Genomic DNA, 27,884 nt, shown 5'->3' on the forward strand with positions numbered 1-27,884 from the left:
TGATTTTATGAAAATTTTAATGGGCAAATAAAAATTGTTTAAATAACTAGGAACAATTCCATGGTTACAGGGGAGCATTGTTTTAAGGAGAGAAAAAGAATACTTCTGAATGCATATTTTTATATATATGTGTGTGTGTGTATGAAATACATTCCTTCCTAGGCCAGAGTGTTTTACATCAGTGTCATGCTGACATTTCTCATCACATCAATCATGCCGAAGTTGCTAGACAAAAGAATTCAGTGATGGCAAGGAGGGGTGTCCCACTGCTGGATGGTCAAGTGGGAAGTTCCTTTATTCATTTTGCTCCTAACATCACTACCAGTAAATTCAACAGTACAAAAACACCTGGTAATTCTATGCTACTTCAGTCTTATATTTCAGTGCTGCCAGCTATAAAAAGACAGCAAAATTACATTTTTCAGAGAGAAGGAGGAAAAGGACATAAAATCTCCTATTACCTCTACAAAAATGTTGTAGGAATCACGAGATGTTAATTATAAAAATTACTTTGCATATTCATTTAAAAGCACATATTTTGTTTTGAAATATTAGTTGTTATTTTAGAGCTTTGTTTAAAAAAAAAAAAAAAACACAAAACCATCAAGAGAAGAGTAGCAAGTGTATTCACTCAGACCAGTTGCCGCACAGCTGACATGGTAATTTTTTGGTTTTGCCATCTAGGATTCCACCCCTCAGGATCTGAAGTGGGCTGGAACCCAAATAACTTGTTGAAAATATGAATCTGTGAGGCGCTCTGTCTGGTGATTCCTTCCAGTCTGCTTACACTGAGGAGAGGTGAAGCCTCACTGGCCTTTAGAAGAGGAAAGCGCTGGTTTAAAGGTGCCTTCTCTTGTGATGGGGGTGGACAGGAAGCCTGGGTGGAGGGCGGGCTGGGACCCAGCAAGACCAGACAGGGTTCCTGACGTTCTTGGGAACTTCCTGGAAGCATGAAGAGGTGAGGCCCCACCCCTGGAGGAACAGGCCACTGGTCAGCTCCGGCTGTGCCCTGGGCCTCTGCCAAGGGGACTGTTTTTATTGTTACCAAATGTCACTCCACCCAAGGCAGGATTTTCAAAGATTCCTTAGATGAATGGAAACTTCTGGTTGCTCCTTGTTTTCTGAAGAGTGTTATGACAGGCATTTGATCTGCTCCTCCTTTGTAATTCAGGAAAAATTCCTCAGGGCCTGGAGGGCGACCTTTAACAGGAAGCAGGGGACATTGTTATTCCTTTCCCCACAGTTTCAGGGTCTCTTATGGGCTAAGATTCATTTTCTCACAGATGTTTTAGGCTGCTCAAGCAGGAAGAAAAAACCCACCACTGTCCTCAGTATTTCCTTGTTTGATTTTGAGCCCCCCAAATAAGGAAGATGGGGCAAGTTGAGGTTAAGAAAAGGCCTGAGCTAGGCCAGAGGCTCCAAAGCATGAGAGGGACCACCCAGCTGGGACCGCCGCTGGAGGCTGCCAGCATTCCCCAGGGTGCTGGCTTGCATTGGGTTTTTCAGGGAAAGGCAGGCCCATCTTATTTAGGAGCCCCCAACCTCCACAGCCATTTGTGCCCAGAAAGGCGGCAGGAACATCTGGGCTCGGCATCTGCTCTGGTGCTGGGTTCAGAGGGAGCAGAGGCACACTGAAGCGTCCAGTTACCAGTTCCCACTGGCTTGACCCCACCCGACTCCGACTCCAGAGCAAATGCAACAGTCTGGAGACTTCAAGCCGTCTTCAAGCAGCAGGAGTCACACCTGCTGTCACAGTTGTCCGCGTCTCGCCTCTAGTAAATATCAGACATGCCGGCGGTGGGCGAGGGCCTAGGCAGCCATGATGGCATCTCCCAGGAGGACGACATCAATGCCAGAAACACAGTGGCTTTGCCAGGAAGCGAATCCCACAGTGTGGGTGGGCGCAGGAGTGGGCCTGAGGCTTCTGCCTGGGGAGCAGTTGTGCTGGCTGCCTGGGAACAGCCAACTCCAGTCAAGCAGGAAAGCAGGTTTCCGAGTTACCACTCAGTCACTTGCCAGCTGTGTGACCTTGCAAATGTCACCTAACCTCTCCCACCTTCAGCTGTTAAACAATGATAATGTGAACAGATACATCAGACGGTCCTGGTAAGGAATAAGTGAGATGATGCATGTGGAATGCTTCATAAACAGTAACTGCTAACATGCATTGAAGGTACGATGTGCCTGATACTGGTCCATGAACTTCACAGGTCTTACTGGAATCCTCACCAACCCTTTGAAGTAGGTTACTATTATTACACCCATTAAAATGGGATAACATAAGGAAAATGGGGCACAAGGATATTACGTAGCTTGTCTCTGATCACATGGCTAACATGCAATGGAGCTGGTATTCAAACCTGGGTAGTCTGATTCCAATCTGCCCTCTGATTCTAGCAATAATGTTATAATGTGGGAAATTTTGACATGCATATTCAGCTTTAAGTCTTCCTTCCTCCTTAACCTAATATTCTACCAGCTGCTGAGATCTGTAGAGTCCATCAGTGTCTCACATTTGTCCTTTTGTTTTTTATTCTCTCAAATTTATTTATTTAGTTTCAAAACATAGCCTGCAACTTTTTGACACTCTCCCTATCGAGAGGTGACTGTGGCCCCTCGCCTTGAATTTAAGTGGGCATGTGACTGCTTAGAGCAACAGACCAAGATAGAAGTGATGACATCAAACTTCCAAGGCTAGGTCATTAAAGCCCACTGTCCACTGACACAGTGAGCCACCGCGTGAGAAGTCACTTCCCCGAGGCTGCCACGTGAAGGGCACATGCAGGCATTGTACCAGCCTGGGCTGAGGCCAGCCTTCCAGTCTCCTCCACTAAGGTGCCAGAAACAGCAGGAGAAAGCTCATCTTGGAAGTGGCTCCTGCCCTTCCAGCTCTTCCTGTCCCAATCATCTGAGTCATCCCCAGTCTCCAGCGGAGGCCGAAGATCAGGAGCAGATGAGCCACGTATAACTATATATTAAAGTGATCGTTATCCTGTGTCACCGTGTTTGGATTCATTCACTGTACTGCCACAGATAACTGGAACACTCACCATGTCCCAACTCAGACTCGTCCCTGCCTCCTATACACCCCGTCCCTCATTTCTGCCTTTAGATGAACAGCAAAATCAGCTACCCAGTAGGTCAGAAACTTTCATGTTCCACCTCCAGTTAGTCACCAAGTTCTATTTCATCTGTTTCCTATCTTCTATTTCCATTACCTCTTCCTTTCCTAGCTCAGGATCTACCGCTCACTCATCTAAAGACAATGGTCTCCTAACTGATCTGCCTGTCTTTAGCTTCTCACACCCTGCACATACTCTGCAGTACGGCCAGGTTTGGTCTTTGCAGATTCTGATCAGTCTCAGCCTTGCTAAAAACCCTCTAAAAGCTCCCCATTGCTGCCAGAAGAACTTATAGGATCTTCACAGCCAGGTAGCCTTTCCCCATCCACCCATCCCCCAGCCCAATGACCTGCACTCAGACCTGGAGCTACTCGCTCTTTCTAGAATATGCCAGGAATGTTCAAGCTTCTGTGCCTTTATTCACACTGTTTCCTTGGCCTGGACTGTCCACGCCTTCTCACATCCCCCACGTCTGTAACATGTTTCTGATTCCTCCTAGACCTAGCTCAGCTATCACCCTCTCTGAGGCTCCCCCTTCAACTCCCAGCAGAACAAACTGTTCCTTTCTGTACATCCCATTGTTTTCCAGTTTGGGTGTCACTTTGTAGCTCATACTTGGTGTTTGTCTCTATACTCTGCATCTGCGGGGCCTACTGTGTAGCCTGCCTGGCATACAATAGGTGCTCTATCAGTGCTTCTCGGATTTCCACTGCTGCTGCCCTAATTCAAAGAATCATCTCCACTCTGTCTTCTTAAATACAGCACCCCAACAGGCCATCTTCTCCTCAGAAATTTAGGCAGCTCTTCACCAAATGAAGACAGAACTCCTTAGTATGGCATCTGTGACCTACACATATGTCTATGGACTAAGGAGACTTAGCAAAATAATCAAACAGTTGAAGCTGCCCAATAAGTTGGGTGGGTGCTGCCAAGCTCTGGGCTGCTTCTGACCAACCCTCCCTCCCCTTGTCTGTACCCAGACATTCATCAGCACAGTGCCGTCCTCGATTTTTAAATTTCTATTCCTATTTTATCTTCCTAATAGTCTGTTTCTCTTGGGCAACGCTTGTCCTTCCATTCCTGGCAGTGAGTTTCCACATCAAGTCTCAGGAATACCCATGAGGTCCTACTTCATTCTGGGTGCAAGACAGCAAGTTCGCCTTCTTTACTGCTCAGTGCCTAGGCAATGGCATACAGACACCTGCATCACAAGTGTAGTGTTTCTCGCTTCCTCTCCAATTATCTTAACTTGTATTTTACTACACAACATGCCTCCTGCAATGTTCTTTTCTTTTTCTTATCCTCTATAGTAACTGGTTTTACAGTCTTGTCTAAACTAAGCATTTCTTGCTCTACACTATAATTCTTACAGATACAATCCTAAATGTTGAAAGTGAATGTCTTTTCTTCTTTCTCATTCTATTATGAGCTATTTCCAGCAATTATATACCCATCTACTGGGAGCCCTATTTAATAGAAGGCATTTTGAGTAATTAGATTTGAGTTATCCACTTGAGAAATGATATTTAATAACTGCTGGTACATTCTCATTTGGTCATAATTTCAAGTAAAAAGAAAAACTATCCCAGGGCAAAAGGAGCATAAGGATTTTAATACTTAAAGTAAAGGCAAAATAATGCTTAGAGAACCAATACATATGCCCTATGTTTCTCAGAGACTGGCTAATTCCTTTCAAAATAACAACATTGTTTATTTCCATTTAAAGAATTTAAATATCAACCAGAAGCAGAAGATATTAAGAAGAGAAGAACTATACAAAACAGATCTTCATGACCCAGATAACCACAATGGTGTGATCACTTACCTAGAATCAGACATCTTGGAGTGCAAGGTCAACTGGGCCTTAGGAAGCATCACTGCAAACAAAGCTAGTGGAGGTGATGGAATCCCAGTTGAGCTATTTCCAATCTTAAAAGATGACACTGGGAAAGTGCTGCACTCAATATGACAGCAAATTTAGAAAACTCAGCAGTGACCACAGGACTGGAAAAGGTTAGCTTTCATTCCAATCCCAAAGAAAGGCAATGCCGAAGAATGTTCAAACTACCGCACAACTGCACTTATCTCACATGCTAGCAAAGTAAGGCAATGGCACCCCACTCCAGTACTCTTGCCTGGAAAATCCCATGGATGGAGGAGCCTGATAGGCTGCAGTCCATGGGGTCACTAAGAGTCAGACACGACTGAGCAACTTCACTTTCTCTTTTCACTTTCATGCATTGGAGAAGGAAATGGCAACCCACTCCAGTGTTCTTGCCTGGAGAATCCCAGGGATGGGGAGCCTGGTGGGCTGCCGTCTATGGGGTCGCACAGAGTCAGACATGACTGAAGCGACTTAGCAGCAGCAGCAAAGTAATGCTCAAAATTCTCCAAGCCAGGTTTCAACAATACATGAACCAAGAACTCATGAATTTTCAAGCTGGATTTAGAAAAGGCAGGGGAACCAGAGATCAATTGCCAACATCCACTGGATCATATAAAAAGCAAAAGAATTCCAGAAAAACATCTACTTCTGCTTTACTGACTTAGCCAAAGCCTTTGACTGTGTGGATCATAACAAACTGTGGAAAATTCTTCAAGAGATGGGAATACCAGACCACCTGACCTACCTCCTGAGAAACCTGTATGCAGGTCAAGCAGCAACAGCTAGAAACTGGACATGGAACAATAGGCTGGTTCCAAATAGGGAAAGGAATACGTCAAGGCTGTATATTGTCACCCTACTTATTTAACTTATATGCAGAGTATATCATGAGAAATGCTGGACTGGATAAAGCACAAGCTAGAACATCAAGACTGCCAGGGTTAATATCAATAACCTTAGATATGCAGATGGCACCACCCTTATGGCAGAAAGTGAAGAAGAACTAAAGAGCCTCTTGATGAAAGTGAAAGAGGAGAGTGAAAAAGCTGGCTTACAACTCAACATTCAGAAAACGAAGATCATGGCATCCAGTCCCATCACTTCATGATAAATAGATGGGGAAACAATGGAAATAGTGAGAGACTTTATTTTTGGGGGGCTCCAAAATCACTGCAGATGGTGACTGAGGCCATGAAATTAAAAGACACTTGCTCCTTGGAAGAAAAGTTATGACCAAACTAGACAGAATATTAAAAAGCAGAGACATTATTTTGCCAACAAAGGTCCATCTAGTCAAGGCTATTGTTTTCCCAGTAATCACATATGGATGTGAGAGTTGGACCATAAAGAAAGCTGAGTGCCAAAGAATTGACATTTTTGAACTGTGGTGTTGGAGAATACTCTTGAGAGTCCTTTGGACTGCAAGGAGAACAAATCAGTCAATCCTAAAGGAGATCAGTCCTGAATATTCACTGGAAGGACTGATACTGAAGTTCCAATACTTTGGCCACCTGAGGTGAAGAACTAACTCGTTAGAAAAGACCCTGATGCTGGGAAAGATTGGGCAGGAGGAGAAGGGGACAACAGAGGATGAGATGGCTGGATGGCATCACTGACTCAATGGACATAAGTTTGAGCAAGCCCTGGGAGTTGGTGATGGATAGGGAAGCCTGGTGTGCTGCAGTTCATGGGCAAGCAATGAGTCAGACATGACTGAGCAACTGGACTGAACTGAAACATCAACCAGTTCCCAATTTGGTCCCTTTAGAAGGATGTCATACATTATCCTCAACTGTGTGTCAGAAAGAGAAAACTGGGATGGGCCTGGCCTTGAAAAAGTGGTCACTTTTCAAATGCAGAGCACTTGACAGACTTCTCATTCTCTTTCTCTTCTTTTAATGTGGCAAATAAAGACAGAATACGGCAGTGCTAAATATTGGCTCCAGAGATGAAATGAATACACCAAGACACCTTTCCGGGTCCTGTTTGCCTCCCTCGCTCCACTCCCATGCACAGAAGGCTCAGTGCAGCTTTCTACTCAGCATTTTCTTCCCTGAGCTGTGAAAAACATTTCTTAATCTTACCTGGAAAACATTTTTTAAGGTTTATCTAGTGAAGTATTAAGTAAATCCTGGCTATTACTTTATGACATTCATTTAGTCAGACTTTAAGGCTTCCCCTTATCAGCCTTTAAAAAAAAATCCATAACAAGGCCCCCAAACCCAGAAGGAACAGATGAGATTTTTCTACAAAAAATGTTAAATGCTAATATGGCCAAAAATATAGCTCTACTAAAGATAAAAGATAAATGGCAGAGAGAAAATTTTGGAAGCATATAACAAAATATTAATATATTCCTTAATACATAAAGATATTAAAAGTTCTATATAAAGAACTCATACAAATCAGTAAAATAAAATTAAAAAATGAATATTTTGTATTCAAATAAATATGAAAAAGCCAAAGGGCATGAACAGGGAATTCAAAGGACAAATATTTTAAAATGTGTAAATAATGTCAAATAATTGTAAAATAAGAACAAGACACAAGTTTTCACCCGAGTTGAGCCAAAATTTAAGACTGCTTATATAAAATGTTGGTGAGGATAAGGGGGGTGGGTACATATTTTACCCTAAGGTCATGGGAATGTAACAGGAACAACTCTTTTGAAGGGATATTTGACAAAATAAAAAGTGTAGATGCACATACATTTTTACCCTACAATTTTATTTCTTAGAAGCTATCCTACAGAAATAACTATACTATAAACAAGAACATACTTATAAGGATGATTATCAACTATATAATTTTAACTGTATATCATTGAAGAAAACTTCAATGTTCTTCAATAGAGAACTCTTTAAATATATTATGGTACACTGACATGACAGAACTGTACAAAAAAGATCTTCACGACCCAGATAATCACGATGGTGTGATCACTGACCTAGAGCCAGACATCCTGGAATGTGAAGTCAAGTGGGCCTTAGAAAACATCACTACGAACAAAGCTAGTGGAGGTGATGGAATCCCAGTTGAGCTATTTCAAATCCTGAAAGAGGATGCTGTGAAAGTGCTGTACTCAATATGCCAGCAAATTTGGAAAACTCAGCAGTGGCCACAGGACTGGAAAAGGTCAGTTTTCATTCCAATCCCTAAGAAAGGCAATGCGAAAGAATGCTCAAACTACTGCACAATTGCACTCATCTCACACACTAGTAAAGTCATGCTCAAAATTCTCCAAGCCAGGCTTCAGCAATATGTGAACCATGAACTTCCTGATGGTCAAGCTGGTTTTAGAAAAGGCAGAGGAACCAGAGATCAAATTGCCAACATCCGCTGGATCATGGAAAAAGCAAGAGAGTTCCAGAAAAGCATCTATTTCTGCTTTATTGACTATGCCAAAACCTTTGACTGTGTGGATCACAATAAACTGTGGAAAATTCTGAAAGAGATGGGAATACCAGACCACCTGATCTGCCTCTTGAGAAATTTGTATGCAGGTCAGGAAGCAACAGTTAGAACTGGACATGGAACCACAGACTGGTTCCAAATAGGAAAAGGAGTTCATCAAGGCTGTATATTGTCACCCTGCTTATTTAACTTATATGCAGAGTACATCATGAGAAACGCTGGACTGGAAGAAATACAAGCTGGAATCAAGATTGCCGGGAGAAATACCAATAACCTCAGATATGCAGATGACACCACCCTTATGGCAAAAAGTGAAGAGGAACTAACACGGCTCTTGATGAAAGTGAAAGTAGAGAGTGAAAAAGTTGGCTTAAAGCTCAACATTCAGAAAACGAAGATCATCGCATCCGGTCCCATCACTTCATGGGAAATAGATGGGGAAACAGTGTCAGACTTTATTTTTCTGGGCCCCAAAATCACTACAGATGGTGACTGCAGCCATGAAATTAAAAGACGCTTACTCCTTGGAAGGAAAGTTATGACCAACCTAGACAGCATATTCAAAAGCAGACACATTACTTTGCCAACAAAGGTTCGTCTAGTCAGGGCTATGGTTTTTCCTGTGGTCATGTATGGATGTGAGAGTTGGACTGTGAAGAAGGCTGAGCACCAAAGAATTGATGCTTTTGAACTGTTGTGTTGGAGAAGACTCTTGAGAGTCCCTTGGACTGCAAGGAGATCCAACCAGTCCATTCTGAAGGAGATCAGCCCTGGGATTTCTTTGGAAGGAATGATGCTGAAGCTGAAACCCCAGTACTTTGGCCACCTCATGCGAAGAGTTGACTCATTGGAAAAGACTCTGATGCTGGGAGGGATTGGGGGCAGGAGGAGAAGGGGACGACAGAGGATGAGATGGCTGGATGGCATCACTGACTCAATGGACGTGAGTCTTAGTGAACTCCGGGAGTTGGTGATGGACAGGGAGGCCTGGCGTGCTGCGATTCATGGGGTCGCAAAGAGTCGGACATGACTGAGCAACTGGTCTGATCTGATCTGACATGACTGAATTCTCTAATGCACACCAAAAGCATGGGTCAGATCGTCTAAGATATACTGTGAACTAAACAAGTCACCAAACTATCCAATATTTATGGAGACAGTATGATCCTATTTTTTACCTAAAATTTTTCAAATTATATAGGTAGGTAGCAGGGTGTGTGTGTGTGTGTGTGTGCGTGTGTGTGTGTAGATAAAGTTCTGCTGCTGCTGCTTCGGTCGTGTCTGACTCTGTGCGACCCCGTAGATGGCAGCCCACCAGGCTCCCCCATCCCTGGGATTCTCCAGGCAAGAACACTGGAGTGGGTTGCCATTTCCTTCTCCAATGCATGAAAGTGAAAAGTAAAAGTGAAGTCGCTCAGTCGTGTCCAACTCTTCGCGACCCCATGGACTGCAGCCCACCAGGCTCCTCCGTCCGTGGGACTTTCCAGGCAAGAGTATTGGAGTAGGGTGCCATTGCCTTCTCTGAGATAAAGTTCTGGAGGGATACATATTGTGATTATTCCATGAAAGCTAGGATAAAGAGGCAACTCCCTTCAGCTTTATAATCTCAAATATTGTTCAAAATTTTTACAGTGATATGAATCACTTGGTAATTTTTTTTTTTTACAAACATAATTGAAGAGAAATAATATCCACAGAAATCTTACCTACGTTCCTGTCATGGGTATCTACTTACTAAGTTTGAGGATCCCTAAGACCATAGTTGGGTCTTCCCTCATAGCTCAGTTGGTAAAGAATCTGCCTGCAGTGCAGGAGACCAGGATTCAATTCCTGGGTTGGGAAGATCCTCTGGTGAAGGAAATGGCAACCCACTCCAGTATCCTCGCCTGGAGAATCCCATGGACAGAGGAGCCTGGAAGGCTACAGTCCTTGGGATTGCAAGAGTCAGACATGACTTAGCGACTAAACCACCACCACAACCAAGACCATATTTATCCTAAAATTTCAAGTTTACTTTATGGTCCCTTCTCTTGGCACTAGAGTACAGGAATGACTTTACATTGGAGACCATGAGTTTTGTTTCTGAACCCCTTCCCAATTATTCTGACTCACTTCCAAATACCTTATTTCCATGGAGGTTTAAATCTGACCTTTGGTGACAGTTACCCAGAATAAACCAGTGCACATACTTTGGGGCAATGGGCTGGCAGTGCCCAGCATCAGGAGCCAAACACAGTGAGCTAAAGAAAGTCAGCCAGATACCATGCTCTACAACCTGCTGTGAGTATGTGACCACACACCTCACCAGCCAGGGGTGCCCTTTCTTGGCCATTAGCACTGAGGCCCAGAAAGCAGAATATTAAACACACTCCAGGGCTTTTGTTACTGTAAACACAAGTAATGAGGCACAGGCTCTCCCTTTCAGGGCCACCGTCAAGCTCACACAAGCATCTTTGTGCTGCAGTTGTGTGAAAGACCAAGTGTTCTTCTGATATAAGGAGTCTTTACTACTCAGCTCACCAACTTTCCAGACTTTCTGTTCTTCTGACTTCCCAACCAGGTCTCTATGGAGTGGCCAGTGGATGATATTCATTAGTCCTTATGAATCTTTTATTTCATAACAACACCTGTATGGCTACTGCCCCGTGGTTGGTGAATGTATAACAACTGACTTCTGGAGAAACTATGCCCTGGTTTATAATACTGGGTTGGCCAAAAAGTTTGTTAAAGTTTTCCATAACATGTTACGAACCCCAACGAACTTTTTTGCCAACCCAATATTTACTGATTTCCATAGTGTGGTATAACTCCCATAGCCAACTTCAAGCTATCAACAAACATCACTGCATATCAGTTGGGAAGAAGTGTACACAGCAGGATACCATTATACAGTATTTCTACCTCAAGAACAGAGGTTAATAGTGAATATAATAAAATATTAGGAAGCACTGAGTTGTAAAAATGACATTTTTAAATAAGATCTATTTAATGGTTACATATTTCTAATAATGGCTGTGTTAACAACTTGCTCACAAAATTCCTGAAAACTGAAACAACAAGTCTAGCAAGCCAATACAAGATGCTCCAGCACACTCCTAAGATCACTGCATTGCAAGGTTTTATGGGTATTCTTTCTCCTGGAAAACTCACAGTCATTACTTCCTCAATGGAAGTGCATATCTCCCAATATTTCTGGACAATCTATATGTCTGTTTATATCTGTACACTGATGTGTGCCATCTTGGGCTTGGTGTTGGGGCTGAATAGTGTAGTAGATGAAGAAAGGCATGGACCTTGGAGTCAAATAGATTAGTGACTGCTCTGTGTCAATGTGCAATTAACCTTTAACTCTTAATTTAAGAATATGTACTGCCCATGGGATTGTTGGAAGAAGAGGTAAAGAAGGGAGAGAGTATACTTAAACACAGAGCAGGTGTATGGTTTAAGGACTGACATTTGTACAACACTTGGCACGTAACAGGAGGTAAACACGTCAGTCCTTTTTCTCTTTAACAACATCTCGATGAAGCCCCATGTAATTGACCAGAGCTCTTCAGAGACCTAGGCGGCATCAGGACGCAGACAGGCTGAATTTGGCTCTCTCTTTCTTTTTACCTGATTTGAAAATCAGGCTGGGAGACACTCTGACTTTATCATTCTGGTGCCTGGCAACGGTCTGTAGTTTAATCCTGTCAATTAGGGTTGTCATTGTGTGGCAGAAAGTTCTAGAGATAAAACTTTCCTGGCTTTGTGGTGATAATATTCCTCTGGGTCACCAAGACCGGATAGCCAGTGTGACTCATTCTTGAGGAAAATCTCACCTCACATGCTCTGGGGCTATACAAGTTTATCCAGCGTGCTGGGCCAGCACCTAAGCAGGCCTGGAAGCAGTTTAAAAAGTTTTTGAAAAGGAAAACTATATACTGCAATTTTAATTCTTCCTTAATTAATTGGTCACATCAGAAGCTTTATACATGCTAATAAATTTTTTTTAGAACATTAGAAATTCACTCTAACTTGGGAAAACATGCAGGTGAAATTACCAAAAAATACTGTCTAGAAAGAAGAAATATAGCAGCACCTAGCTTTTTCCCAAAACAGAACATATTACAATTAACAGTAAAGTTTGAATAACAACAATGTGTAGTAACACATATAAAAACAGACCAAAGGATATGCAATAACTCACAAAACAATACACAAGAAAGAGGTATTCGCTGAAGGTGGAAAGCTGGAATGCCCTCCCCTCACTATCTACTCAAATCAAATCCCCTTTCCAAGTCTCATGCTGACTGCCGAGGGTTCTAGTAAATCTTTTTTGGACCCACAGCTTCTGTGTTCCGGGACTTCCCTGATGGCTCTGGGGGTAAAGAATCTGCCTGCAACACAGAAGACACAAGAGACTCAGGTTTGATCCCTGGGTTGGTATAATCCTCTGAAGAAGGAAACGCAACCCACTCCAGTATTCTTGCCTGAAAAGTTCCATGGACATAGAGGCAAGCCAAGGCAGGCTACAGTCCAATGGGTCGTAAAGAAGAGAGTCGACTAAGCACACAAGCACTCACACACTCCCATATTCCTGCAACTATATAATTTGTTCCTTCTACTGCCCGGTTTATACTTTCCTCCATTCTATACTGTTATCCTTTATAGAGATTCAAATTGTTATAACATCTGTTTTTGAGGGCAGAGAACCTGCACTGTATTTTTATATAAGCTTCAATGTAATAGGCCATTCATTTTATGAATGAATAAGTGAACACATCAAGTCACAAATGAACACCTCTAGACTTGGGTAACGCACAACTTCTGGGGCCCTCAGTTTCCTCCTATGGCCTTACACAAGGAGACTGCATTGACTGAGCTTAAAAACCAGGCTTCTACTATCAACATGGTTTCTGGCCTCAGGTCACTGTGACCGACATCCCTGGAAAGTAGCCTGGCTGCTCCTAACAATTTCTCCTCATCCACCCAGATAATAAAGTAGCCAGAAAAAGACCCCTGCTATTCATCTGAGACCTCATCCTTTGACTTCTATTTTTTTCTCTAGTTCCAGTGTCCTCCAGAAAACTGTTTTTCAAGGTGTGGTTGTTGGGTCACCTCATCGATCACCAGGGCCCTATCTAAATATGCTGGTTTCTTGGTCCCATTTGCAGGCTACTGGATCAGATTCTTGGGGGTGAAATAAGGCTGGCAATCTCCCAGGCAGCTTGTTGAGACTCTAAAGGTTGAGACTCTCTGATTGAGAAGAGAAGGGAGGGAAGGAAAATAAATGTGTGGCCTCCACATGCCAGATGCTTCCTTTGATTCTCACAACAATAGTAAAGGTAGATCTTACGTTTCTTTCAGTGATGAATCTCAGATGCTAATATATTGATAAGACAAACTGCCAAAGGTCCCTCAGTGAGTGAGTACTGTGATTCCAGAGTTCAGCTGACTCCATGTCCTCAGTTCCTTCCATGACAACACACAGTTGACCCCCACCCAAAACACCTTCCATCTGTTCACAGGCAAGACCCCAGGTTCCAGCAGTTTCCTCTACTCACCCCAAATGACTTCTGAGATGCTACTCCACAGCTCATTTGCCATAAGAGATACAAGCTCAAGAAGCTCCTCAGTTTAGTCCCAACGATCAGCACAGTTTATACACTCTGACCAGGGCTTAGAGAGGACAATTCAACTCAGTTCAGCAGAGCATTGTTAGGCCTTTGCCAACCACTGGACTCCAAAAGAAGTATTCACCCTATTTCCAGCAGGCCTCATGGATGAGGGGAAGGAAGATCCTGGTGGGGCTTGGAGGAGCACAATAGGGTTAGAACCTGCTCCAACAGTGGTGGGAGTGCTGTGGGCAGCCTCTGAAATGGCCCCCAAATGTGGAATCCCCCTTCCCTGCATGTGGTCTGGGCTTCCTGACTCACTTCTAATGAACGGAACACAGCAGAAGCGATGGTATGTCACTTCTGAGATTAGATTATTAGAAGACGGCCGCTTATATCTGGGGTATGAGAATACAGGACTTGGTGAAGTAAAAGGAAGAACATAAATGATGTCCAGGTATTTGGACTGAATACCTGAATGGATGTGGTGTCATTTACTAAGATACTGAAGACTAGATTAAAAATCAGTTTAAACTCAGCCATATAAAAGGATGAAATATTATGCCAATCTTCAGCAATATGGATGCAACTAGAGATCATGCTAAGTGAAGTAAGTTAGAAAGAAAAAGACAAATTCCATATGATATCACTTATATATGGATTTTAAAATACGATACAAATGAACCTATTTATGAAACAGAAACAGAATCATGGACTTAAGAGAAAAGACTGGTGGTTGCCAAGGAGGGGGTTTGGGGAGGATGGAGTTGGAGGATGGGGTTAGCAGATGTAAGCTTTTATGTCTCAAATGGATAAACAACACGGTCCTACTGTATAGCACAGAGAACTATATTCAGTATCCTAGCATAAACCATAATGGGGAAGAATATTAAAAAGAATGATATATGCATAACTGAATCACTTTGCTGTATAGCAGTAATTAACACAACACTGTAAATCAACCATACTTCAATAAAAAATAAAAATAAATCAGTTTAATAAGAAAAAGGCTCTTAATCATGATTTTGGATTTGGATGTGAAATTTGAGATGTTTGTGTGACATTCAAAGAAAATAAAAATGTCTGCTAAGCAGGTCGGATTTAGGTCTGGAGCTCAGAAAAGAAGTTTGGGTTTGAGTATACATTTGGGGGGTTTTAGAAGAAAAATAAAAGCTCCTGGGGATTCCTCACCCACAGGAATACTACAGGGGACCACATGCTTATCACCCCTTCTCCCAACTGCAACTCATGTGAGCTGGGTGTGGGTTGTCCATACCTGCCTTGACACACACACAAACACACACACACAATTATGCCCATGCTTTGGGGTGTAATGTCCTATTCAGACATGTGCTGCCATGGGAACGTGGGCACAGAATACGTAGCTAGTTCCCCTCTTTCCTTTATGGATATTTTCAAAACAGTGTTTCTTTGGTAATGTCTTTTTTAGTCTCCTTGTTTCCCTGACTACAGATTGAGAATCATGAAAAGACTCTGGTTGCTGTTTAGTAGATCTTTCTCCACTGAGTATGGTGGCTGAATGACTGTATTCCTAGCCCTGATTCAAAGTCTATTGTATTAATTATATCATTCATCTATTTGCAACCCAACCTCAGAGTAAGTCTGCATAGACCACCACCCTACCTGAGAACTGAGTAGCTTCCATCTCAAGCTGGTGGTGGTGCGTGATTTAGTTGCTAAGTCGTGTCAGACTCCTGTGATCCCATGGACTGTAGCCTGCCAAGCTCCTCTGTCTATGGGATTCTCCAGCAGAGAATACTAGAGTGGGTTGCTGTTTCTTTCTCCACCATCTCAAGCTGGTCTCCTGCTTTCAAGGGCTGGTGCTGCCCTGCCCCACTCTGCCCAAATCTTCCTCTGCCACCTCTGGTCCAGGCCCAGGTGATATTTCTGACCTTTATGCCTTTGTTCATGCGAGGTTCTAATGTGGGTTTCTAATCCAGTTCCTAATTTACTATGTGATTTGGAACAAGTTGTTAAAAACTCTCTCAGCCTGTTTCTTCCTTCACCATAAAAAGGCTCCATTGATCATTGGAGCTACCATTTACTGCCCTAAATATTTTATGCATGTTTTATCAAATCCTCCTAATACCTATTCAAAGATATATTATTGTTCCTATTACACAGATGGAGAAACTGAAGCTGAAACAGACTAAGTTGCCCAAGGACACACAGGTATTGAGGAGCAAAGAAGGCATTAGAAGCTGTGAAAGAAAACTTGCTTTCCTCTAGTTTAATCACTTCTGTGACCAAATGTGTGGGTTTTATCCCAAAAGAGCTGGGCATCCTGCAATTTGACCAGTTCTGACCCCATCCACCTGGAGTCAGCATTCAGTCCCACAAACTGCCCCCTCATTCAGACACCAACTGCATGTCCCAGTTACCACCTGCACTTCTGACTGACTGGCTATAAATTGGGGTTCTCATGACCCCCTCCTCAGGTTTGATAATTTGCTAGAATGACTCATAGAACTCAGAGAAATACTTACTTACATTTACCAGTTTATAATATTATAAACAAAATAGATCAACAGCCAGATCAAGAGATACATAGGGCAAGGACTGGAAGGGTCCCAAGCATCAGAGTGTCTGTCCCTGTGAAGTTGGGCTGTACCACCCTCCTAGCACATGGATATGCTCACCAATCAGGAAGCTCTCTGAACCCCATAATTTAGGGACTTTTATGGAGACTTCATCCTATAGCCATGATTGGTGATTAACACAACTTTTAGCCCTTCTCCCTTGACTGGAGATTGAAAGGAATGAGGCTGAAAGTTGGTTCCCCTGGCAACCAGCCCCTCAACCTCAGAGGCTTTCAAAAAATCCACACCACATTAAAAATTAAAATAAGCTCAGGTGCGGTTGAAAGGGGCTTCTTATAAATAAAAGACATTCCTTTCACTTTGCTCTTATCACTTAGCAAATTTCAAGGGTTTCAGGAGCTTTGTGCTCTTTATATATTTGGTCCACAAATTCTTCAATACTCCTTTGAAAAACTGGAGCTTAATTCCTCTCCCCTTGAGTGTGGGTTGGACTTAGTGATTCTCCTCTAGTGAAAAATATAGCAAAAATGGCAGCATGCAACTGCCAAGACTAGATCATAAGGTGTGAGAACTTCTTCCTTGTTCTCTCTCAGATCCCTGGCTCTGGGGAAAGCCGGCTGCCATGTTGTAAGAACTCTCAAACAGCCCAATGGAAAGGTCCACATGGCAAGGAACTGAGACCATCTGCCAACAGCCATGTGAGTGAGCTGTCTTGGAAGAGGCTCCTCCAACCTCATTCAAGTCTTCAGATGACTGCAACCCAGCCAAATCTTGACAAGTGAGAGTCCCAAAGCTAGAGCCACCCAGCTAAGCTGCTCCAGAATTTCTGACCAAAGAGATAATGTTCTGTTTTAAGCTACTCAACTTGGAACAATTTATCACACATCAATAAAGACATACCTAGCCACAAAACATCCCAAGCAGTATCTCACATGCACACACCCTCCTTTTCCCTACCCACCTTTCTACTTTCCTTGTCTTTTTTCCTATGTACCTTGAAGTGAATCATTCGAAAGCTCTAGAAGACCACAAGTTGGAAGAAGCAAGGACCACCCAGTCCCCTGGAGGAAAGCCATCCCTACCATGCAAAACCACAGGCCTGAGGCTTGTACATTATAGTAGCTAGTGTTATTTATTCTGCTGATATACCCTCCTTTCTACTTCTCCTAGAATGTATTGTTCTTTACCACATGATATAATTCTTTGCATAAATGTCTTTCTTCTATTCTGGTCCACAAGTTGCTTTCTTTTCAAAATTAGTATCAAATGAGCAATGAAAAGATGCTCACGCATGGCAGTATGTGCTTTGCCAGCATATCTCAATTAATTCTCACAATAACTCAATAAGGTAGATTTTGTTAGTATTCTGATATTTCAGCTGTGGACTCAGGCTAAGACAGGTTAAAGGACTTGCTCAAGATTACATAGCCCAGAAGAGGCAAAGCTGACATGTGTTCAGCTCAGTTCAGTCACTCAGTTGTGTCCAACTCTTTGTGACCCCATGGACTGCAGCACGCCAGACTCCCTGTCCATCACCAACTACTAGAACTTACTCAAACTCATGTCCATTGAGTTGGTGATGCCATCCAATCATCTCATCCTCTGTCTTCCTCTTCTCCTCCTGCCTTCAATCTTTCTCAGCATCAGGGTCTCTTCAAATGGGTCAGTTCTTTGCATCAGCTAGCTAAAGTATTGGAGTTTCAGCTTCAGCATCAGTCCTTCCATTGAATATTCAGGACTGATTTCCTTTAGGATGGACCGGTTGGATCTCCTTGCAGTCCAAGGGACTCTCAAGAGTCTACTCCAACACCACAGTTCAAAAGCATCAATTCTTCGTCACTCAGCTTTCTTTATAGTCCAACTCTCACATCCATACATGACTACTGGAAACACCATAGCTTTGACTAGATGGACCTTTGTTGACAAAGTAATGTCTCTGCTTTTAAATATGCTGTCTAGGTTGGTCATAACTTTTCTTCCAAGGAGCAAGAGTCTTTTAATTTCATGGCTACAGTCACCATCTGCAGTGATTTTGGAGCCCCCCAAAATAAAGTCTGACACTGTTTCCACTGTTTCCCCATCTATTTCCCATGAAGTGATGGGACCGGATGCCATGATCTTAGTTTCTGAATGTTGAGCTTTAAGCCAACTTTTTCACTCTCCACTTTCACTTTCATCAAAAGGCTCTTTAGTACTTTTTTACTTTCTGACATAAGACTGGTGTCATCTGCATATCTGAGGTTACTGATATTTCTCCTGGCAATCTTGATTTCCGCTTGTGCTTTATCCAGTCCAGCATTTCTCATGATGTACTCTGCATATAAGTTAAATAAGCAGGGTAACAATATACAGCCTTGACGTACTCCTTTCCCAATTTGGAACCAGTCTGTTGTTCCATGTCCAGTTCTAGCTGTTGCTACTTGACCTGCATACAGGTTTCTCAGGAGGCAGGTCAGGTGGTCTGGTTTCCCATCTCTTGAAGAATTTTCCACAGTTTGTCATGATCCACACAGTTAAAGGCTTTGGCAAAGTCAATAAAGCAGGAGATGTTTTTCTGGAACGCTCTTGCTTTTTTGATGATTCAGCAATTTGATCTCTGGTTCCTCTGCCTTTTCTAAATCCCAGCACATGTTCAGATCCCCAAATTTTGAAATCTTGGCCACTATGATCCCCTTCCTCCCAGGGACCCCTGTATCCCACACTGTGCCCAATGAAGTATTGTGCATACAGCTGTTGCTGAATTAATGCCTGCAGCTACATGAGTTAAGAAACAAATGGAAATATGGTAAGAGGGGAAATGTCATGAAAGGTCACAAATAATGAAAAATTCTGTTGTCCTGAAATATTTTGTTCCTCATACAAATGTCTCTTTTTACTTGTATGCCTCTGAACTTTAGGGTGTTAGTGGCTGGGACACATAAAGAGAGTCATTCAGTGGATAAAAAGCCTGCTTAAGAAAAGGCTAAGAAATTCTTCAAAATGTCTACATTTTCAGATAAAGAGCCACAAGAGCTTCAGGACATCAAACACATTGAGGACTTTTCTCAAGAGCCAGCTCAGTAAGGAAAGGAGCTGAAATCCGCAGGCACCTCTGAAGGAGAGGACAGTAACTACTGTAACAACGGGCCCCCACTTCACCAGAAACCTGAATCCATTCAGGGACCTCAGCAGCAGGACAAAGGCCGGACTGTTCTCTCCAGAACAACGGGATAGTGCAGTGAAGAGTGGGCGCCCTGTGTACCGAGGGAAAAGGCTGTAAATGAGTCCCTGGCATCACCACAACAGGTCAGCCTCAACAAAGGCGGGACAGAGCTGTTGGCCAAAAAAACCCGTCACAGTAAGTTCCCTCCAGGAGAGAAAATTCAATCAGATTTAAACTAAAAACAGCTCAATCTCCAAAATATGTAGCCAGTATACCATGAGGAAAAGAAGATTCTGCCTTCCTAGGGAGGGGAGGTAAATAAGAAATAGTCTCAAACTCTCTTCATGAAAGCAAAGCCCAGGCCTTCTTCTGATTTGTTTGGAACTGGCATTAACTTCAAGTCGGCACCCTGTTTGCCACCTTGAGTTCACACTTTTGTCTTTTCCAATTCTCCCTAAGTAAAGCTTAAACTTTCCTGACTGTAAACTTTTTTTTTTCTTCCTTGAAATGAAAAATGTTGAAAGTCTTGGGCTCTGGGAAGAGAAAGGGAGATTGGAGCAGAAAGACAGAGGTATCTGTTTTCTATTCTTACCTTCTTGTATTCATTTCTCAACTATTATTTTATTAATTACTAACTTTATTAATGTGAAGCATTCATAACTTTTTGGGTCTTCATTTTTCTATTTGTTTCAAAAGAAGTCAAATATGCTTTTCTGGGGGTAAGTTTCATAACTACACATCTCTGTCCTAACACTTTTTTGTTTCCCTAAACAGAAGCCTTGCTTCTCAGAGAAAAGTCCACTGAGTGTGTTTCTTGCAGCAGAATATTACAGAATACCTTTACTGAACAACAACAAAGGGTTATTGGGGTTTTTCCTGTGATTTTAATATTGCTTAAGGTGGTACAACCATATATTATTCTTTTATATGGATCCATGGTTTCTAACAGGTTGATTTTTCCCCAGAGGAAATCTGGCAACCTAGCAACATTTTTGGATGTCATAACTAGGGAGGTGGGTCCTGCCAGCAGCTGGTGGATAGAGGCCAGGGAGGTTGCTAACATCCCAAAGTGGATAGGAAAGTCCCCTCTACATAGAATTATCTGGTTCAAAATGCCCATAGTGCCCAGGATGAGAAACCCTGATATAGATATGATAACTCTATTGTATAATATGGAAATACACCCTGAAGTCATGCTCAAGAATAACTCATTAGATTAGGAGCAAGGAGAACGGTGTTCTCCTGTTTGGATGACACACCATGCATGAGGTTGAGACTGGCCAGATTTAGGGGTAGCTGTTTGTGTCTGATCAAGACACTTGATACATGGACACACAAGCCCTTGATAAATGCTTCAAAACACAGTGGAATCTATCCTTTATTCTTTATTCATTTACAGATATTTGTTGAATTTCTGCTATGCTATCAAGTATACACAGCTTATAAGGGGACTCACACTCCAACCAGGAGCACATCTGTTCTTAATAAAAAATAGAAGTACTCAGGCCATGTGGAAATATTACAATCAATATTTTGGCCAGGATATGTCTTCAGAGAACTTACATGAAATGAGAATGAAACTGACATACTTAAATATCTTAGATATTAAACCTACATACAATTCACTTCCAGCATGACTGATTTTGTCCTGAAGTCATTATAAATAAACTCCTATCCCTTTAGAAAAGCCAGATCCCTTTAGAAAAGCCCCAGGGAACCCATGGGGCTAAAAGAAACTGAACAAGCCAAGTAAGAATTTAAGCCTGGGACATGGATGGCAGGAGCTTCTGGTACTTTCGCTTTGTATTTCTGACTGGTCCCCACCCTACCAGTTGTCAAGGGACGGGAGGTGCTCCTGGACTTCCCTCCACAGTTAGAACAGCCGGAAGGACATGACTCTGTGGCCCCAGGGGCTGGACTTGGCTCCTCACTCTGAATGCAGTCATCAGGAAAGTTCCCAAACTACCCCTCCCTAAGCAATCATGAATCCACACTTAATTCTCGCCCATCGAAGTAAAGCCTCATAAAAATATTCTCCCTTAAAGAAACCCCAGCAGGGTGAATTCTCTCAGAAGTTATAATAGTTGTAGCATTATTGATCCATGAACATTTGAATTCTTTGAATTAGTGCCTATGAACATGAAAGAAGACCCTGTACTTTTTCACAAGTCCCTGAAGAATCTCTCATTCCAAAAAAGGCAAGTTACACTTTTTTTTTGTTAATTTTGCAAGAGCCCCTACAGTTTTTTGTTTATTTAATATTCAGAAAATTTTTATAATAAAAAAGAAATGCAGCTAAGAGTATTAGAAAAAGAACAGAAAAATCTATTTGCAAAAAATATACTGCAAATGCAATTTTATCCTATTTTTGGTTGCCTTCAAGGAAAACTAACTTAGAAGAGCCACACTGATACCAGTTCAACTGGGCCAAAACAACAGCTGACTCAGAGTTTGCTGAACTCACCGAGCTGGGGTCGGAGCAGGTCCAGCCTGACCTCCCTGCTGGGCAGTAGTCTAAGCAGAAATCTGTCTGATTCAGACCAACCCACCTGTGACTGCTCCAGGGTGACTTTGCCTCCCACCTCCAATGAATCTTAGCTTAGAGCCCAACTCCAGTTCTGTACGTGACCAAAGCTCTGGTCAAGGCCCAAAGTCCACTGTCACTCTCAAAGTTCAGGATGTTCTGATCTGGCCTGGAAATAGCCCAGATGATTCGGGGCCAGAGCAGTGGATGATGGGTTCATCCTAGATCAACCTCATAGCTACTTAACTTCAAGGGTTTAAATTGGGACCAGAAAAAGTATGGAGAACATAGCAAACCATCTGCTTGGCTGCATTCGGCCCTGGGTCAGTCACAATGGGTGTTCAGAACCCCTAGTCCTGTGTCATCAATCAAAGAACGACAACTTCCACTAAGAACTAAAAACCTGGGGAGGCTGTCTGGCTTTAAATCATGCCTTGTGTCACTTTGGAACTATGTTACGAGTTAAACCTCAGCATGCTCCTTGACTTTAACTCATTCCAGTTTCTCAAATGAGAACAAAGAAAACATCGGAATGTATCCGTCAGCAGTATGACAGGCTTCATACTGGGCTAAGCACTGTATTTTCACCCCTAACTCAAAATTTCCTTTCATATACAGATTTAGGGCAAACCGTTTGTTTCCTTGGGCATTCCTGGTGGCTCAGACAGTAAAAGTGGCTGTCTACAGTGCAGGAGACCCGGGTTCAACCCGGGTTCAATCCCTGGGTCAGGGAGATCCCCTGGAGAAGGAAATGGCAACCCACTCCAGTACTCTTGCCTGGAAAATTCCGTGGATGGAGGAGCCTGGTGGGCTATAGTCCATGCTATCACAAAGAGTCAGACACGCCTGAGCAATTTCATTTTCACTTTGCTTCCTTAAATGGTGGCACACATTTGTTTTTACTAGGTGCTCAGTGGTGTCCTAAGTGCTTTATAAGCATGAACATATTTATATGCATGTATTTATATATGTACATATACGTTTATCATAAAACATATATAATGGGTTTGCATACATTCCAAAGGATGCGCTTTAAGTTTTATTCATGACTGAATTTATTTTTTAAATAATTTTAATTGCTGAAGTAATATGTGCCCATATTAAAAAAGTAAGGTTTTATTAATAAAAAGTGAAAATCTTGTTATCCCCTCCAGATCCATCCTTCTGAGGCAACACCAATGGTTACAGAGTGGGATAAGCCTTCTGAAGGAAGTATCGAGAAAAAATTTTAAAGGAAACTCAAGTCTCAAAGCAAATAATTAGCATGAGGTAAAGAATAACATTTTTTTTTAAGAAAAAAAAAAAAAAAAAACACAAATGAAGTGGAAAACGAGATCAAGGAAAAGCCCCTAGCATGGGAAGAGGCTAAATAGTGTGGCTGAGTAGAATTTTTAAATTAATGCTGTTGAGGGAGGAATAGACCCTGGGAGGTGGCTGGTGGGGAAAGTGACCCTGTGGGCCTCCTGTAATTGACCTGGCAGTGTCAAACAGTACGGAGGGAGAGCCTAGTCGTTCCCATCGGCAGACATTTCCTTTCAAGGGTTTAGTCACATGTCTTTTTAGAAACAGTCCAGTTATCTCAAGCCCATGTACCCCAAGGAGCTCTGGGACTGCATTTGAAGAGTCTACCAATGCAAAGAGGAAACCATGTCTCTTGCCCTAGAGAGAGGGATGGAGTGGACTGAGAGGCAAATGTGGCAACAGTTTGTCCATGGAGACCCAGCATCACCCAAGAACATCCGTTCCCCTGTGATGTGTGCAGGAGGCCTCTGGCCTAACCTTCAAGAAGGCTCTGCAGCTGAGGGGAGCTCATAGGTGCCCTGGAGAATGGGATCTAAGGTGGTCAGAGCCAAAGGACCCTCCATGGAACCAAAACACAGTGGAAATGATTTTGAGTTGATGGATTCACTGGAAAATAGAGAAGGGAGTAATTAGGACACAAAAACACTGTAAATCCTGCAGGGTCATGACTACAAACCTCAGAATAAAATGAAGTCTTCAGGCTCCAGGGACCACCCTTCCAGCTGCAAAAATGCTACAGACTGAGCATCTTTGTCTTTCAAGGAGACCAAACAAAGATCAAATAATGGAGGGGGTGGGCAGTGGGAATACAGGACCCTCTAGCTTATTGACCTTGACACTGCATGAGATCTGGAAGCTTTGTTGGATCACATAAAAATCAGTCTCTTGGGCATTTAAAAATACATGTGTTAATAGTTTTTTCATATCTGCATAAAGAACTCAACCTATCCCCAAAGCTAATTAATAAGCCTTAATGAGGGCAGGTGTCTTGACTTCAAAGTGTTAGAAATACTCATGGGACATGGTGAAGATGGTATCTGTCTAAGGCAATAGTTCAGCACCCTGATTGCACATTAGAATCACCTGGAAAGTTTTAAAACATTGATTCCTGGAATCTAGCCTCAGAAATTCTGATTAAATGGTTTTATGGTAAGGCCAAAATATTATTTTTAGAACTTCGTCAGGTGATTTGAATGCAGGGAGCCATGAAACACAGATACTGGGATCCCAAGCTCTCCTAAACAATACTACCTTTCCTATGAGGTACACGGAGATGAAAACAAAAACAGGTAACTTTTTACCAGCAGCTTGGGCCCCGAATCTCCCTGCAGTACTTGTAGTGAGCTGGGCTGGAGCTAGTGATGAGTGCTTTGGCATACACCTGAACAACCAAAAATCAAAGCCAAGTAAGAGCTAACTCTCTCTCCATCCCCATATCTGAACCCAAGTCTCAGTTGTTACCACTCCAACAAGAAGGACAGCCACATTCGCCAGCAGGAAGCGGAACAAACAATATACATACAACTCATATTTTCAACAAAGAGAGCATTCATAGCTCGAAATACAAATCAGTAAGAAAATAGCCACAACCCAATGGAAAAGCGATCAAAGGCTATAAACAGCTACTTAAAGAGTAGCCTTGATAAACTAATAAACATATGAAAAGATCTTCAACTTTGACAGTGATCAGGGAATGCCAACGATAATCACAAATGAGATCGATACCATTTCACACTTAGCAAAATTACTAAAGTCCAAATGTTTGGTAATACCAAAAGTTGGCAGGGATGCTGAGGAACAAGAACTCTGCTCTATTACTTGTTGGGGTATAAACCTGCACGATAACTCAGAAGAGCAGTTTTTAATATCTGCTAAATAGTAATGTAGAAGACGCTCATACCCTTCAAGAAGTCAGTTTCCCTTTCAGGTATATGCTGCTCAGATACTGAAGGAAATACAACACAGGGGTGCCCACTGCAGCATTCGCTGTAATGTGAATAGGTTGGAAGGTTACCATCCTCCAAGAGTGGAAGAGATAACTGTGGTTTCATCACCATACATGAAATAGTTTGCCCAGTTACAATGAATAAATAACATTTACCTATTTCAACACAGATTAATCTAAAAGGTAACACTGAATATGAAAAGTACAAGTTACAAAAAATCATTTTCAGTAGGATACCCTTTATGTAAAATATTAAAACACATACTCATAAACAAATATGTAGAAAGAATATAAAAATGTGAGCAGGAAAAACCGTGCATGAACAATAAGAAAGTTACTACCTTTGAGGAGTGGTAATTATCTTCTCACATGAGACTGGGAAGGCATTTCAACTGCAATTAGATGTTTTCCTTGCTTCCTTCCCTTCTTCCTTCCCTTCCTGGCTCCCTTCCTTCTACCTGCCTTCCTGCCTCCCTGCCTGCCTTTTCTTAATTGTTTTTAAATTGGAAGCAAATGTGGCCAAATGTTCATTTAAAAACCTGAGTATAGGTAAATGAGTGCTGTTCTAGTTTTATCTGTATCTTATCATACATGGAAAATATTTAATAATTAATTTAAAATTTTTCTTTATTATTTTTCTTCTAATAATAACCTTTTAAAAAACTTTCTAAGGAGCAAATAAAGACGCCATAAGCATCTCCTTCAACAGGAGCTTCAGTGTATTTCCTCGCATCCTTTAATACTGAGATGGCGAAACAGCTGTGGTGAAGAAGCCTGCTGCCAGCTCCCAGGATCCATTGGCTGATGGGTGGAGACTTCAGGGCTCCCAGGTTGCCCATCCCACAGCCACCACACCAGGCTCTTGCTACATCATCAATGTCCATTCTCCACTTTGGAACGTAAGAGAGATTTAATCTGACCTCTAGAGAAACACATAAACTCTGGAGTGAAGGACTCTCCTTACTTACATAACCGGTGTTTTATGTGGGAAAATTACTGGAGTTGTATTGAACCTACATTTGATGTGTTTCACATGCTCTGGTCCCTACAAAGATCAGGTTATGAGTCACTGACAAGCAAGTCGAGGGGATCCTGGGAGCACCTGGGATGCCACTGATGCAGAGGAAACCAGACCATAGAGGCAGGGGGGCTTCACAGAGCCCGCAGCTGTGCCACCGCTGCAGCCAGGGCCCCGGGTTCATGTCTCCCTGCCCAGTGCTCAGAGACCCTAGGCTGCCAAGGTGTCCTTTTCAGGGACAGACGAAACATCCTCAGAGGATAAAGCTAGAAAAAGGTGAAATTTCTTGCCTATATCTTTTTCCCTCCATGGTGTTATTTTATTTCTACACTTAAAATTTACAGAAACTATGCACTAAATAAATATTTTAGGTAACCAGTTTATTTGAAAACCCTCAAACTGAAGGATACATAAGAAAAAGGCTTGATATCTCCTTTTATTACTGCTTTCAACCATGTCCTGTCCAATCATTCTCTCCATCCCTTAGTGTCATAGTAGGCAGATCTGATATCTCTCAGATCACTTTTAGATATTAAAACCTCTCCAAACTAATCTCATAAGGGATTCAAAGCTCTTCTCTCCTTCCCCAGGATAGGCTTGGAGTGTGTACTTCTGTGTGTGTGTGTGTCTGTGTGTGTTGGGTGTGGGGGATAAGACTTGGCTCTGACACCGCCAGCCTCTTGCTTCTCAGGCCCTAGCTTACTTGCTAGGGGCTTTTAGAGGGAAAGGAGAAGCTTAAGAAATGTGTTACTGTGACTAGCAGTCCTCTGTTGGAGCTGGGGACTGCTTGTATCACACTGCTTTGTTGTGATTCTCTCTGAAACTAGAGGCCTCTGGTGATTTAAGGGCCACCAAGAGTCCATATCAGAGAAGGCAATGGCAACCCACTCCAGTACTCTTGCCTGGAAAATCCCATGGGCAGAGGAGCCTGGTAGACTGCAGTCCATGGGGTCACGAAGAGTCGGACACGACTGAGTGACTTCACTTTCACTTTTCACTTTCATGCATTGCAGAAGGAAATGGCAACCCACTCCAGTGTTCTTGCCTGGAGAATCCCAGGGATGGGGGAGTCTGGTGGGCTGCCGTCTATGGGGTTGCAGAGAGTCAGACACGACTGAAGCGACTTAGCAGCAGCAAGAGTCCATATGGTGATTGCAGCCATGAAATTAAAAGACACTTACTCCTTGGAAGAAAAGTTATGACCAACCTAGACAGCATATTAAAAAGCAGAGACATTACTTTTTCAACAAAGGTCCGTCTAGTCAAGGCTATGGTTTTTCCTGTGGTCATGTATGGATGTCAGAGTTGGAGTATAAAGAAAGCTGGGTACAGAAGAATTGATGCTTTTGAAGTGTGGTGTTGGAGAAGACTCTT

The 27,884-nt window shown here is 42.5% G+C and overlaps 1 long non-coding RNA gene across 1 annotated transcript; it reads right to left on the reverse strand.

Annotated features, from left to right (window-relative positions):
• On the reverse strand, window positions 1-27,346 carry LOC129623074 (uncharacterized). Its single transcript, XR_008700332.1, has 2 exons — window positions 25,834-27,346; window positions 1-1,200 (listed from the first exon to the last, which is right to left on the reverse strand). It is a non-coding gene; the product is annotated as an uncharacterized LOC129623074 (long non-coding RNA).
• Between the last annotated feature and the right edge of the window lie 538 nt (window positions 27,347-27,884).

Source organism: Bubalus kerabau, chromosome 11, assembly GCF_029407905.1.
Source record: "Bubalus kerabau isolate K-KA32 ecotype Philippines breed swamp buffalo chromosome 11, PCC_UOA_SB_1v2, whole genome shotgun sequence".
In the NCBI taxonomy this organism is placed as follows: domain Eukaryota; kingdom Metazoa; phylum Chordata; class Mammalia; order Artiodactyla; family Bovidae; genus Bubalus; species Bubalus kerabau.